General features: G+C 48.4%; 1 protein-coding gene across 7 annotated transcripts in view; it reads right to left on the bottom strand.

The window, feature by feature from the left end:
- The window catches only part of sema6d (semaphorin 6D), a 346,157-nt gene that overhangs the window by 209,043 nt on the left and 121,386 nt on the right, over positions 1-15,728 (bottom strand). For 6 of the 7 annotated variants that reach the window (XM_078427455.1, XM_078427461.1, XM_078427460.1 and 3 more), the window contains one exon: positions 11,718-11,760. The gene's annotated coding sequence lies outside the window, so the exon portion shown is untranslated. Of the gene's footprint in view, positions 1-5,116; positions 5,299-11,717; positions 11,761-15,728 lie in introns of all 7 variants that reach the window. The other variant, XM_078427456.1, reaches the window with a different exon arrangement.

Genomic DNA, 15,728 nt, shown 5'->3' with positions numbered 1-15,728 from the left:
CCGGTGGGGGGAGACGGGGGAGACGGGGGGGGGGGGGGGGGGGGGGGGGGGGGGGGGGGGGGGGGGGGGGGGGGGAGATTATGCTGGAGGCCTTGCCAGAGGCAGTGTGAGGAGCGCAGAAGATTTGTGCCTCATCTCAATGTCTGAGCTGCTGCTGCTCACTCCCGTCAGATGAGGCTGGAAGGATTTGGTCCAATCTTTACGAGTGTCAAGAAAACTGAGCTTCTCTTTTAAGAAGAGAATATTGTGTTTCACACCTTCAGCCTGCCCAAGGTACTTTACAGCCAGTTAAATAATTGTTATCATGTAAGCACTGCTGTGATGTTGGAAATGGCATAGACAAACTGCACAGACAAAAACAAGTTCAAACAGTGTTGTGATGTCGACTCGACCGCCTGTTTTAGTGAAGTTGGGTAAAGGGAATTGGCCAGAATGCTTTGAGGTTTCACCAAACCGTGCCAAATAATCTGGAGACGCAAATGCTTAGTTTTGTCCAGTCTAATTGAGTTGAGTTTAGTTTATTGACGTGTGTACTGAGGCACAGAGAAAAGTTTTTGTTGCGTGCTAACCTTTCAGCGGAAAGACAGTGCATAATTATAATCGAGCCGTCCACCGTGCACAAATACAGGATAAAGGGAATAACGTGAATAACGTTTAAGGCAAGTTAAAGGCCACTAAATTCCGATTAAAGATAGTTCAAGGGTCACTACCCCAAACCGTCAGAGACTCCTCCTCACTCACCACATTCAAAACATCACTGAAGTCTCACCTGTTCAGCACTGCCTTCAACCACTGACCGTCACCTCACCTTCTGTCTCCTTTCTCTGTTCGTTTACTTATTTATCTATTTATTTTCTTCTCTATGTTCTAGTAATCCCTGTAAAGCGTCTTTGAGTGTTTGAAAAGCGCTATATAAATGTAATGCATTATTATTATTATTATTATTATTATTATTATTATTATTATAATAAGGGTCTCCAATGGTGGTTGCAATCTGAAGCTAAAAGAAAAAAGTATTGGAGGAACTGAGCGAGTCTGCTCGCATGTAGACGCACAATGCTGGAGTAACTCAGCAGGTCAGGCAGCATGTCTGGAGAGAAGGAATGGGTGACGTTTCGGGTCGAGACCCTTCTTCAGACTGATCTCGACCCAAAATGTCACCCATTCCTTCTCTCCCGAGATGCTGCCCGACCCAAAGAGTTACTCCAGCTTTTTGTGCCTACCTTCGATTTTAAGCAGCATCTGCAGTTTTAATTCCAGCACAAGTCTGTTAGCATCTTAGTTCAGTTTAGTTTAGTTTAGTTTAGAGATACAGCGCAGAAATAGGCTCCTCGGGCCACCAAGTCCGCACCGACCAGTGATCCCCGCACATTAACACATGAGAGACAATTTACATTTATACCAAGTCAAATTAACCTACAAACCCGTACATCTTTGGAGCGCGGGAGGAAACAGAAGATCACGCCGAAAACGCACGTGGTTGTGGGGGGAACGTACAACAACACCGTACAGACAGCACCTGCAGTCAGGATCGAACCTGGGTCTCTGGTGCTGTAAGCGCTGTAAGGCAGCAACATTACCGCTGCGCCACCGTGTCACCCTCTGCAGAGGCAAGGTCATCGTTTCGGATCATTACCCTGCATCAGGATTGAGAGTGCGGATGGAAGATAGCCGGTACCTTCCCATCTTTGTAGCGATCTGTAACGCAGCGTGACAATCCTCCCTCGACACACACAGTCCTGATGTAGGATCAGAAGCCAAAACGTTGACCATTCTTTTGCCTCCACAGATGCTGCCTGACCTGCCGAGTTTCTCCAGCCGTTTTTGTGCCATTGAACGTTCTACATTCACCCAAGAGGGGATGCAGATTTAACACCTCACTTAAAGAGACTGCACTATCTCAGTGGTGCCATTCACTGCCTCAAAGACAAGGGTGTACCAACTAGCCACAGCTGACGAGACTGAAATAGATGAATATCAGCAATTCAGAATGCAAACAGTGAACAATGGCTCACAATGGCTCTTTGTGGAAATATGCACATAGATTTGGACTGTGCACATCTTTACAGGGCAGAAAAGCCACAGTTTCAATGAGCTCATTAGTGCCCATCTTTGTGGAAAGCTATTCTATGTTTCTGCACTTCCAAAGAACTAGTTATGTTCTGAGTCCGAAGAAGGGTAGGACATGGATATGACAGGTTTAGAGGGATATGGGCTAAACGCAGGCAAGTGGGACTAGTGTAGATGGGACATGTTGGTCGGTGTGGGCAAGCTGAGCCAAACTGCCTGTTTCCACACTGTGTGACTCTTTGACTCTATGAGTAGGGGTCCCGAAACAAAATGTCACCCATCCATTCCTTCCACTGATGCTGCCTGACTCGCTGTTATTCCAGCGCTGTTCGTGTTCATAGATGATAGGAGCAGAATTAGGCCATTCGTCCCATCGTCAACTCCGCCATTCAATCATGGCTGATCTATCTCTCTCTCTCTCTCTCTCTCCTAACCCCATTCTCCTGCCTTCTCCCCATAGCCCCTGACACTCTGTGTTTTCCCTCAGAATTCCAACAATTGCAGTTCCACGTATCTACAGCCACACCTTTAGTTTTAGTTTAGAGATACAGTGCGGAAACAGGCCATTCGGCCCGTCGAGTCCGCACCGACCGGCGATCCCCGCACATTAACAATATCCTACACACACTATGGAAAAACTGTCTGAAGAAGGGTCTCGACCCGAAACGTCACCCATTCCTTCTCTCCTGAGATGCTGCCCGTCCCGCTGAGTTACTCCAGCATCTTGTGCTACCTTCTATTTATATCACGCCAATTAACCTACAAATCTGTACGTCTTTGGAGTGTGGGAGGAAACCGAAGATCTCTGAGAAAACCCACGCGGTCGCGGGGAGAACGTACAAACTCCGTACAGACGGCACCCGTAGTTGGGATCGAACCTGGGTCTCTGGCGCTGCAAGGGCTGCAAGGCAGCAACTCTGGGAACTGGGATGACCTGCTTTTACCAGGGGGCGGCTATTTGCCTCCTTGGGTCCCACCATGAAACAATTCTGGTCGGAACACCTTTCCCCTTTCGTTTCGGACGGAAACCCAGTGGTTCACTGGCCGATTCCTTCTCAGGCTTCAGTGAAGCAAGTTATCTTTGGATCTCGCACCCACACATTCTGCGAGGTTTGTATAAATAGCTAAGCAATTCCAGATGGATTAATCGTGAACATATCCTCGAGCGGGCACTCGACAGCAGACAATCATGTAAAAGAAAAGCTGCAAATATTTAGATCTGTTAATTGCCACTGCTGGCAAGTACACTCATTTCAGGTCAACAGCCATTTTGAAAGAGAGCCAAATTCTGATGATGGTGAGCCACCATAAAGAAAAAAAGGAAGTGACTGACGAGTTGATTCTCCTGCAAGAAGCTAGTAATCATATTAGCAGCAATTTTAGATTACATCTGTTATGAAAAGAACACCGAGGATAAAAATTCACTGACATCATTTTTACGATTAAGATATGGTTTCAATGCAGAGGAACCGGGAGGGACTCAGAGTGCTGGAGTAACTCAGCGAGCCAGGCATCATCTCTGGGGAAAAAGGACGGGTGACGTTTGGGGTCGAGACCCTTCTTCAGGAACATGATGTTAGGTTGAGGATGACACTGGTGGAGAAGTTGAACACCGTTCACTCAGCTAGGCTTTCTCCTCGGTGGGGGGGTAAAGATTGGGAGCTTTAAGGAAGAAAATTACCCTGAAGGTCACAGAGGAACAGCAGCCAGACCAGCAAGGGAGTGGAGTGGCTGAGACATCTTAATTAGTTGAGTGGATAGTTGGCTTGATTAGATAAAATTAGGTTCCGGTGTCGCTGAGGTGAAGTAGAAACATAGAAACATAGAAAATAGGTGCAGGTGGAGGCCATTCTGCCCTTCGAGCCAGCACCGCCATTCATTGTGATCGTGGCTGATCGTTCACAATCAATAACCCGTGCCTGCCTTCTCAGCAGTGTGTAGGATAGTGTTAATGTGCGGGGATCGCTGGGCGGCGCGGACTCGGTGGGCCGAAGGGCCGGTTTCCGCGCTGTATCTCTAAAAAAAATTAAAAATCTCCCCATATCCCTTGATTCCACTAGCCCCATGAGCTCTATCTAACTCTCTTTTAAATCCATCCAGTGATGTGGCTTCCACTGCCCTCTGTGGCAAAGAATTCTCCAAGTGCCTTGGAGAGGTAAAGTGTAAGTCTTCGGCTCGTGAGTCTTTGGCGAGGAGGCCACATTTATTCGGATCAGCCATGATCGTATCGAATGGCGGTGCTAGCTCGAAGGGCCGAATGGCGTACTCCTGCACCGATTTTGCTATGTCGTCTCGTCTACCTGATTAATATTTTATACAAAGGGCCAAGACGCCCCGCTGTGAATCACTGACGCCTGTGTGCACATCACCACGATGCGCCGGCCTGTTGTTGCTTGGTGTTTTGGATTCCTCACCATCACTCGCAAGACGGCAAGAAAATTCCCGTGTGGTGCAGCAGCTCTCTGTTCACTGTACTCTTTCCCTTCAGCGGCTCCAAGCTCGGAGGAAGCAAAATGCTCGCAATAGGTCAGATTTGAGTCTGTTTACATCGACTCGGGGTCTCACGCAAATCATTCTGGGCCGCACGCAAGATACAAATAACAAACCTAGGGAGGCTAAGTGCCAGTCAAAATGTCTCCAGTCTCTTCCCTGACCTCTTTGTGAACTTATCCACCCTTCACAGTGTTTAGATTTGGGAACCTCGTGGAAGAATAATACATTCTGCTTCACATAGTGAACCGGTATACAGCAGCAAAGCAGGCCCTTTGGCCCCACACATCCATGCCGGCCTAAATCCCCAATCTAAGCTGTCCTCATTCATCCATCTTCCTATGTACAGCAATCCCCAACTGTAATATGGACTGACCAGCTCCATTTATGCTTCCAAATCCTCATGTTTAGTTTAGTTTAGAGGTACCACACGGAACCAGGCCCTTCAGCCCACCGGGTCCGCGCCGACCAACGGTCCCCGCATATTAACACCATTCTACACACACTAGGGACAATATTTTTACATTTACCAAGCCAATTTACCTAAATTACATACCTGTACGCCTTTGGAGTGTGGGAGGAAAGCGAAGATCTCGGAGAAAACCCACACGGTCATGGGGAGAACGTACAAACTCCGTACAGACGGCGCCCGTAGTCAGGATCGAACCCGGGTCTCCGGCGCTGCAAGCACTGTAAGGCAGCAACTCTACCGCTGCACCACCGTGCCCGCCTCAGTGTCTTTTTCCGGTAAAAAACGAAGGAGAAATATCCATTGAGGACCTTGCAGATCTCCTGCGGTTCCACACGTTGATGAACAAGTTGGTTTTGGGAGAGCCTTACTCTCTCCCTAGTTACCCTTTTCCTAGCAAGTCATTAGGGAGGGGATGGACAGATGGCACTTTGGGCAAGGATCCTACTTCAAACTGATGGAGTAACACCAACACCAACCCCACCCCCACCCCCACCTCTCTTTTCCAGCTTTCTCCCTCCCTTCCCTCTACTCCATTACTCTTAAGAAGGGTCCCAACCAAAGATACTAGAGGAACAAGATGGACCACTCCGTTGAAATCGCCTATACTGAAGTGTAGTACGCAAAGGAGCATAACGTCCGCCATTTTAGTAGGCAAAACCCGCCGTTCGCTATGCCTCTCGCAGTGTAATCAGTGTTTTGGGGGAACAAGTATGTGTGATGAAACCATTAAAATGCAGAATATATCTCATCTATCAATTCACAGATTTTTGTTATTTTTCTTTTAAAATGTTTCTGCAAGTTTCTGCCTACTAAAATGGCGCCGTGACGTACTACGGTTTATGGGGGTTCTAGTGGTCTATCTTGTTCCTCTAGTACCTTTGGTCCCAACCCAAAACTTTGTCTGCCCGTTCCCTCGGCTGACGTTGCTGGACCCGCTGAGTTCCTCCAGCATTTTGTGTCCTGCTGCATCTGCCTTAGACAATAGACAATAGATGCAGGAGTAGGCCATTCAGCCCTTCGAGCCAGCACCGCCATTCAATGCGATCATGGCTGATCACTCTCAATCAGTACCCCGTTCCTGCCTTCTCCCCCTACCCCCTCACTCCGCTATCCTTAAGAGCTCTATCCAGCTCTCTCTTGAAAGCATCCAACGAACTGGCCTCCACTGCCTTCTGAGGCAGAGAATTCCACACCTTCACCACTCTCTGACTGAAAAAGTTCTTCCTCATCTCCGTTCTAAATGGCCTACTCCTTATTCTTAAACTGTGGCCCCTTGTTCTGGACTCCCCCAACATTGGGAACATGTTTCCTGCCTCTAATGTGTCCAATCCCCTAATTTCAATAAGATCCCCCCTCATCCTTCTAAATTCCAGTGCCTTAGTGCCTTTCATGAGTTGGAAGTGGAAGCTGGAGACGAGAGCTGTGGTTAGGGGGGTCGCTGGGCGGGGACAAGGGAGGATGGAGGCTCAGTAGCAAGGAGGAGAGGCAGAGAACGTGAGAATGACCAGCCAGCACGGATCAGCCTGAGCTCAGGTCTTGTAACTGTAACAGTGGCACAGCTGGTAGAGCTGTGTGTGGCACAGCTGGTAGGCTCCCTCCACCAAAAACCCAGGTTTGATCCCAACCTCGGGTGCTGTCTGTGTGCAGTTTGCACGTTTTCTCTGTGACCGTGTTGAGTTTTCTCCTGGCGCTCCAGTTTCCTCGCGCATCCCAAAGACGCGCATGGCTGATTGGCTCCTGTAAATGACCCCAAGTGCATAGGGGGTGGATGCGAAACTGGGATAACATAGAACTTGTGGGAATGAGCGAACAACGGTCAACGTGGACTGGGTAGGCTGAAGGTAGGGGGTGCCAACTATCTCACTCCCAAATAAGGGACAAGGTGATGTCACCGTCCCACGTGACCTCACCCAGCCAGCGGCCACGTGCTCCCTCTTCACCAATGGCGGCCGCCCGGGCTGGGAGACAAGGTGCTACGCAACCTCTGTTAGGCGGCGCGCGGGCCTCCAGGCCTACACTGTCCGGACCTACACTGCCCGGACCTACACTGCCCGGACCTACACTGCCCGGACCTACACTGCCCGGACCTACACTGCCCGGACCTACACTGCCCGGACCTACACGGTCCGGAACTACACGGTCCGGACCTACACTGTCCGGACCTACACTGTCCGGACCTACACTGTCCGGGCCTACACTGTCCGGGCCTACACTGTCCGGACCTACACTGTCCGGACCTACACGGTCCGGACCTACACTGTCCGGACCTACACTGTCCGGACCTACAGCATCCGGGCCTACATCTAACTACTGTCAGCTGAGATTATCATTTTGTCCAACTTAGGAAAGACACAAAGTGCTGGAGTAACTCAGCGGGTCGGGCAGCATCTCTGAAAAACGTGGATAAGTGACGTTTCAGGTTGGGACTCTTCTTATGACTGATTGTAGGGAGGGGCAGGACAAAGCCTGGCAGATAATAGGTGGAAAGTGCAGGAAGGAACTGCAGATGCTGGTTTATAGTGAAGATAGACACAAAGCGCTGGAGTAACTCAGCGGGTCAGGCATCATCTCTGGAGAAAAAGGGTGGGCGACGTTTCAGGTCGAGTCTGAAGAAGGGTTCCGGCCTGAAACATCACCCATCCTTTCTCTCCAGGGATGCTGCCTGACTCGCTGAGTTACTCCAGCACGTTGGGTAATGGGTAGGTACAGTTGAGGGGGGTTAGGGCTGAGGTTGGTGCTCTAACCACATGCGTCTTATCCCTCACCAAATGAATCAGGGCCCTGCTAGGGTGTTGAGCGAGTTCTTGTTCTTACTTTGCCAGCAGGAGACTTTATTAGTTGAGTTTAATGGGGGGGGGGGGGGGAGAGACTTATTTGCAAATGTAGTTTACTTCTTACTCCTCATGGTCTGTTGCCAGCGTTATACTCGGTGGCAAATCACCAATGGGACCTCCCATGCTGTAAATCCTACACAGACGTTGAGCCAAACCACAAGCTGCTCATTAACACAGGTGTGAGAGGATCGAGAAGGTATCGGCAACAGTAGATCATGTTCAGGAGGGAACTGCAGATGCTGGTTTAAACCGAAGATCAGACACAAAATGCCGGAGCCACTCAGCGGGACAGGCAGCATCTCTGGAGGGAAGGAATGGGTGAATGAAGAAGGGTCTGGACCCGAAACGTCACCCATTGCATCTCTCCAGAGATGCTGCCTGTCCCGCTGAGTTACTCCAGCATTTTGAGTCTATGTAGGACTGGACGTCCCGGGTTACAACCTAGCGGTATGAATATTGATTTCTCTCATTCCAAGTAACCCTGGCATTCCCTCTCTCTCCGTCCCTCCCCCACCCTAGCTGTCCTGGTGGATTCGCTGTTCATATCCTTTCGTTATCACCTCCTCCACGGCCAACAATAGACCATTGTGGGCTCCTTGTCCGTCGGTGCCGGCTCTGATTTGTTCTGTACCCTCCCCTGACTCTCAGTCTAAAGAAGGGTCTTGACACAAAAGGCCGCCTCTTTCTTTTCTCCAGAGATGCGGGAGTAACTCAGCAGGACAAGCAGCATCTCTGGAGGGAAGGAATGGGTGACATTTCGAGTCGGGACCCTACTTCAGACCTAGACAGTCTGTTACACCTAAATTAAAGCCGTCACACGACTGAGACCGTGCAGTGGACTTCCTGACAGAAGGGAGAGAAACTCAAGAGCAGATTTGCGGGCTGGTTTCAAACAAGTGCAGAAGAACGAGGGCAGTGGTGAGGAGATTTTAATTACTCCACCATTATCTGAGATACAATCAGTATGAAAAGATACAGCGAGCACAGGATTATTAAACTTTAATCAAGCAAACATTTACTACCCTGTGTAATTATCCCAGTCACATGACGGTGAATCTGTGGAAGTCTTTGCCACAGAAGGTTGTGGAGGCCAAGTTAATGGATATTTTTAAGGCAGAGATAGGATAGGTTCTTGCTTAGTACAGTTGTCAGGGGTTACGGGGAGAAGGCACGAGAATGGAGTTGAGAGGGCAAGATAGAAGGTAGATCAGCCATGATTGAATGGCGGAGTAGACTTGATGGGCCGAAGGGCCTAATTCCACTCCTATCACTTATGGACTTGTGGCAAGCCCAGTAAGACAGATGGCATGAGACTTGGATAAAATATATCCCAAGCCATTACAGGTAGAAGGGAGGAAATTGTGGAGAGTCAGACTTATGAATCATCCTTGCAATAGGCTGGAGAATTAGAATTGCTAATCTTGTTGTTTTGATTAGAAATGGAGGTAATGATAAACAATGTGATTAAGGGACAGTTAGTTTAAATTTGGTGGCAGGGAAATTAACAGCATCAATTCTCAGGCACGGCAATATATCTTAATTTCGAAAGGCAACTGATTAATCAAGTTGTGGCATTAAGCTGTTAAGATTTAGGATCATGACCGACTAGCTTGATTGGATTTAATTTGATTTGAGGAGGTAACAAGGACGCTGGAGGGGGCTGGTGCGGTCAACATGGGTTTTAGCGAGGCATCGGACATGGTCCCAGAGTTCAGCAGCTGGAACGAGTGAAGCCCATGAGATCACTGGGAGAGAGGCCAACTGGATTCACATCTGGCTCGGGGCCCGGGCGCTGAGGGCAGTGACAGACAGATGTTTTTGCAACTGGAAGATTGTTGCCAATGGAGGCTCTGCAGCGTTCAGTGCCCAATCTTGTTCGTTTGTTTACGCAAGGCAACTGGGACGGGCCAAGACATTACAGGCTGGTGAACCTTGTGCTTGTGAGTTCGGGAAAAGTATTGGCAAAGGTTCTCGGGGGATAGATTCACACACATTTGGAAAAGCGTGGGCCTGTTAGAGGCGTAGGAACGAACTGCCGATGCTGGTTTTTACACCGAGTATAGACACAAAAAGCTGGAGTAACTCAGCGGGACAGGCAGCATCTCTGGAGAGAAGGAATGGGTGATGCTTCCAGTCGAGACCTTTCTTTAGACCGAGAGTCAGGGGAGAGGGAGTCAAGAGATATAGAAGGGTAAGGTGTAGTCAGTATGGCTTTGTGTTGGGCGGGTCATGTCATACAAGCCATTTAAAGGCCATTTAAAACTGAGGTGAGAAGGAACTTTTTCACCCAGAGAGTTGTGAATTTGTGGAATTCTCTGCCACGGAGGGCAGTGGAGGCCAAGTCATTGGAAGAATTTGAGAGAGAGTTAGATAGAGCTCTGGGGGCTAGTGGGATCAGGGGATATGGGGAGAAGTTGGGCACAGGTTACTGATTGAGGATGATCAGCCATGATCACAATGAATGGCGGTGCTGACTCGAAGGGCCAAATGGCCTCCTCCTGCACCTATTTTCTATGTTTCTAAACCCAATTGAGTCTTTTTAGGAGGCAACAAAGACGATTGATGAGCGTAGGGCAGTGGATGTTTGTATACATAGACTTTAGTAAAGCATTCAACATAGAATCATAGAAAAATAGGTGCAGGAGTAGCTATTCCTGATTTCTCCCCGTATACCTTAATTCCTTTAGCCCCAAGAACTAAATCTAACGCTCTCTTGAAAACATCCAGTGATTTGGCCTCCACAGCCTTCTGTGGCAGAGAATTCCACAGATTCACAACTCTCTGGGTGAAAAAGTTTTTCCTCAACATGGCCCCTCGTGGAAGGTGGATCCAGAAGGATATCGAGATCAGCTGGAACCATTAATCAAGAGATGGCAGATTCCACTCAAACCTGGTGCGTGTGAGGTGTTGGAAGTGCTAGATGAAAGTATTGAGAAATGGCAGGGCTCTTAGGAGCGGGGTGTCACAGCAGGTAGAGCTGCCGCCTAACATCACCGGAGATCTGTTATTTGATCCTGGTCTCTGTGTGGAGTTTGCACGTCATTCCGATGACAGCACTGGGATTCCTCCTACATCTCTAAGATGTGCAGGTTTGTAGGTTTATTGGCCTCTGTAAAAATCGCCCCTCACGTATGGGGAAGGGATGAGAAAGTGGGATAACATGGAACCAGCGTGGACAGGCAATTGATGGTCGGTGAACCTCAGTTCAATAGAAATTCATGGTTCAAACAAATGGAGGCAACCCATTCCATGCAGTATTGCTAAGCTAAACTAATTTAGTCTAGTACAGTTAGGTGTAGAGATATAGCGCGGAAACAGGCCCTTCGGCCCAACGAGCTCGCACACACCAGCCATCCCCGCACACTTAGACTAGCCTGCACTCAATAGGGAGAATTTACAATTATACCAAGCCAATTAACCCACAAACCTGTACGTCTTTGGAGTGTGGGAGGAAACCGGAGCACCCGGAGAAAACCCGCGCAGGTCACAGGGAAAGAGTACAAACTCCGTACAGGCAGCATGGAGTAGCCAGGATGGAACCCGGGTCTCTGGCGTTGTAAGGCAGCAACTCTACCGCTGCGCCACCGTGCCGCCCCTGTTGTGCCTTTCCTTGGTAGACCAGCATCCACAGTTCCTTGTTTCTACATCAGGTGATAGAGGGATGTGGACCATGGGGATCAGTTCAAATTGGCACCATGGTTGTCACAGAGCTCGTGGGCTGAAGGGCCTGTTCCTCTACTGTACTGTTTTATGTACGTGTGAGCACCGAGGGAGGGCGGCTACATTGCAGCTTCTGCCTCTCGCGTCAATGTCGTGACCTTTGCCCCAGATCCAGGTGCACAGTGTCTTACCTGGATGTTTTCCTTCGGGCAAAAAACTCTGGCGCCACCTCATCTGCAAATGAAAAGAAGAAGCAATGATAAATAAAAGGTGAAGTTGTTCCCACCCGAGACCAGAAGCATCCTGTTGTTCCGAAAGGCAGAAAAACAATAATGTTGTAACCAACAGGCAGTGAAGAAAGCCAATGGAATGTTGGCCTTCATAACAAGAGGAGTTGAGTATAGGAGCAAAGAGGTCCTTCTACAGTTGTACAGGGCCCTAGTGAGACCACACCTGGAGTACTGTGTGCAGTTTTGGTCTCCAAATTTGAGGAAGGATATTCTTGCTATTGAGGGCGTGCAGCGTAGGTTTACTAGGTTAATCCCCGGAATGGCGGGACTGTCATATGTTGAAAGACTGGAGCGACTAGGCTTGTATACACTGGAATTTAGAAGGATGAGAGGAGATCTTATCGAAACGTATAAGATTATTAAGGGGTTGGACACGTTAGAGGCAGGAAACATGTTTCCAATGTTGGGGGAGTCCAGAACAAGGGGCCACAGTTTAAGAATAAGGGGTAGGCCATTTAGAACTGAGATGAGGAAAAACGTTTTCAGTCAGAGAGTTGTGAATCTGTGGAATTCTCTGCCTCAGAAGGCAGTGGAGGCCAATTCTCTGAATGCATTCAAGAGAGAGCTGGATAGAGCTCTAAAGGATAGCGGAGTCAGGGGGTATTGGGAGAAGGCAGGAACGGGGGTACTGATTGAGAATGATCAGCCATGATCATATTGAATGGCGGTGCTGGCTCGAAGGGCCGAATGGCCTCCTCCTGCACCTATTGTCTATTGTCTATTGTCTATAACAAGTTATTGATGTCCAGGACATCATGGGTGGCCATGGGAGCATTCTGTGCACAAAACAACTGTTGTGAACTATCGCAAATGGTTTAAGAACCATTTGGACAGATGCATGGATAGGACGGGTTTAGAGGGATACGGGCCAAATGCAGGCAGGTGGGACGAGTGCAGATGGGACATGCTGGCCGGTGTGGGCAAGTTGGGCCGAAGGGCCAGTTTCCACGACTCTATCGGGAGGGGATAGATGGCGCAGCCTGAATGTAAATGCTTTACCGCCTCAAGGAGACAAACAAGAGTGAGACACAGAGAGAAAGCTGCTCGAGGGAGAATCCATACGCAAGGCAATCCGAGACTGTTATGGTAAGATTCATTATTTACACTTCAAAAGGCAATTTACTTTGAGAATACTGGGGCTGATATAACACAGAGGACAAAGCTGGAGGATTGTGCACAACAGATTATTAAAGAAGGGGTAAAAACAAAGTGCTGGTGTTAATCATTGGGTCAGGCAGCATCTGTGGAGGGTAATGGACAGGTGACATTTTGGGACAATTCCCATCTTCAGACTGAATGCCCATCAGTCTCCGCAGATTCGGTCTGAAGAAGAGTCTTGAACCGAATCGTCTGTCCATTCTCTCCACAGATGCTGACTGACCCATTGAGTTCTTCCAGCACTTTGCGTTTTGCTTTGGTTTCCAGCATCTGCACTTTCTTGTGTTTCCATCAAAATAGGGCTATTCACTAGGTTCGACTGATTTCCCAGAGTTGGTCAGCTGGCAGAGATTGGCAAGCTGGGACTTTATTCCTTGGAGTGCAGGAGGAGGCTGAGGGGGTGATCTTGTAGAGTTGTATAAAATGAGGCGGGAAATTGATAGGGTGAATGCACAGTCTTTTACCCAGGGTAGGGGAATCCAGAACAGAGGACATAGGTTTAAGCTGAGAGGGAAAAGATTTAATAGGAACCTGAAGGGCAACTTTTTCACACAGAGGATGGGGGGCGGTATATGGAACGAGCTGACTGGCGAGGTAGTTGAAACAGGTACTTAAACATACTTAAACACAACAGCATTTAAAAGACACATGGACAGGAACGGTTTAGAGGGATATGGACCAAATGTAGGCAGAGCTATGAATCTCCATTGACAATAGACAATGGACAATAGGTGCAGGAGTAGGCCATTCGGCCCTTCGAGCCAGCACCACCATTCAATGTGATCATGGCTGATCATTCTCAATCAGTACCCCGTTCCTGCCTCCTCCCCAGACTCCGCTATCATTAAGAGCTCTCCATTGACCAGAGGTTCATAATTTTCGTATTGCAAAGATACCTTTTTAATTCTTTATTTTACTGTTAAATCCCAGTGAATTTTGTGACGGAAGAACTGTACAATACAATACAATACAATATATCTTTATTGTCATTGTACCGGGGTACAACGAGATTGGGAATGCGCCTCCCATACGATGCAATAATTTAATTAGCTAGTCAGTATTAATTTAAACAACCCAATGAAACAAATTGTAACAGTTTTAAAACAGAATTAAATAAGCTTATTCTTCTGAGCTTAGATGGGGCAGATAGCTTGGCATGAATGAGTTGGGCTGAAGGGCCTGTTTCCGTGCTGTGTGACTCTATATTTTCCTCAATCAATTCAGGACTAAGTCTGCTTCTTAATATTTCGGGCTATGAAACAGAAATCAGGAGGGCAGCAGTAGCGTTTGCTGGCACCTTCCCGTTTCTTTTTCCAGAGAAGACCGAAATGACCTCATTTCCCACTCTGGCCACTTTCCAATTGCCTTTCCAATAAATCACTGCTTGAGCTACAACACATTTTCCGAAGCCAGGCAACTCTATCTTTTTCTCTTCAGCCTTGTTTCTCTTTTGCTTCATAATTTGATTTCCATTTTTCCTTTCCATTTGTTTTCCATTATTGCCAAGAGTTCTTCTTTCGTTGCATAATTCACTGGGATTTAATAGTAAAATAAAGAATAAAAGGACATCTTTGCAATTGTAAATCATGAACCTCGGGTCAATAGAAATTCATAGCTCGGTGAAAGTGGTTACATGATAGCGTAGGGTGGTGAAGGGGGCAAACAGATTGCTTGCCTTCATCAGTCACAGCATCCAGTATAAAAGTTGGCAGGTCTCTGAGTTTAGTTTAGTTTATAGATACAGCGTGGAAACAGGTCCTTTGGCCCACCAAGTCTACGCCGACCAGCCATCCCCATTTATACAGTATAACCACACAGTAGGGACAATTTACAATTTTTACCGAAGTCAATTAACCTGCAAACCTGTACGTCTTTGGAGTGTGGGAGGAAACTGGAGCACCCGGAGAAAACCCACGCAGGTCACGGGGGGGGGGGGGGGGGGGGGGATCGTACAAACTCTGTACAGACAGCACCCGTAGTCAGGATCGATCCCAGGCCTCTGGCGCTGTAAGGCAGCAGCTCTACCGCTGAGCCACCCTTTTGGATCGATCCCAGGTCTCTTTGCAGCTGTATAAAACTTTGGTTACCCACATTCGGAGTCTTGTGTGCTGTTCTGGCCGCCACACTAGAGGAAGGGTGTGTGGAGGCTTTGGAGAGGGTGCAGAAGAGGTTCACCTGGATGTTGCCTGGATTGTATTGTATTCGCTATGAGGAGAGGTTGGACAAAGCTGATCATTTTCTCTGGAGCGTTGGAGGCAGAGGGGAGACCCGAGAGAAGGATATCAGGTTATGAGAACCATAAACAGTTTCTCAGTCGGTCAGTTCATCTCTCAGGTTGCAAATGGCAAATACTGGAGGGAATACCTTTAAGATGAGAGGGGGAAAGTTTAAAGGAGATGTGCGAGACAAGTGTCTTTTTACACACAGAGGGACGGCCGGCCTGGAAGGTGCTGCCAGGAGGGGGTTGGCAGCAGCATTAAAGGGGCATTTAGACAGACATGAACAGCGAGCAACGAAGGGATGCGGGTTATATTCAGGTAGATGGGGTTCGATGGATTGGTGCCATGGTCAGCACACACATGTTGGGCCGAATGGCCTGTTGCTGTTCCACATTATATAAGCAGCAGCACAACTGTTTAGCCGGCTTCAGACCTGTTTCTAGGGGCAAGATATACAAAGCCACAGCTTGCAGAAAGGAACATGATTCACACCAGGCGAAGGTCCATTCTGGTGCAGAGTGACGCTGCATTTGAT

The sequence above is a fragment of the Rhinoraja longicauda genome, chromosome 33 (genome assembly GCF_053455715.1).
Source record: "Rhinoraja longicauda isolate Sanriku21f chromosome 33, sRhiLon1.1, whole genome shotgun sequence".
In the NCBI taxonomy this organism is placed as follows: domain Eukaryota; kingdom Metazoa; phylum Chordata; class Chondrichthyes; order Rajiformes; family Arhynchobatidae; genus Rhinoraja; species Rhinoraja longicauda.
The sequence above is the reverse complement of the archived record's forward strand: the minus strand, read 5'-3'. Positions and strand labels throughout refer to the sequence as shown.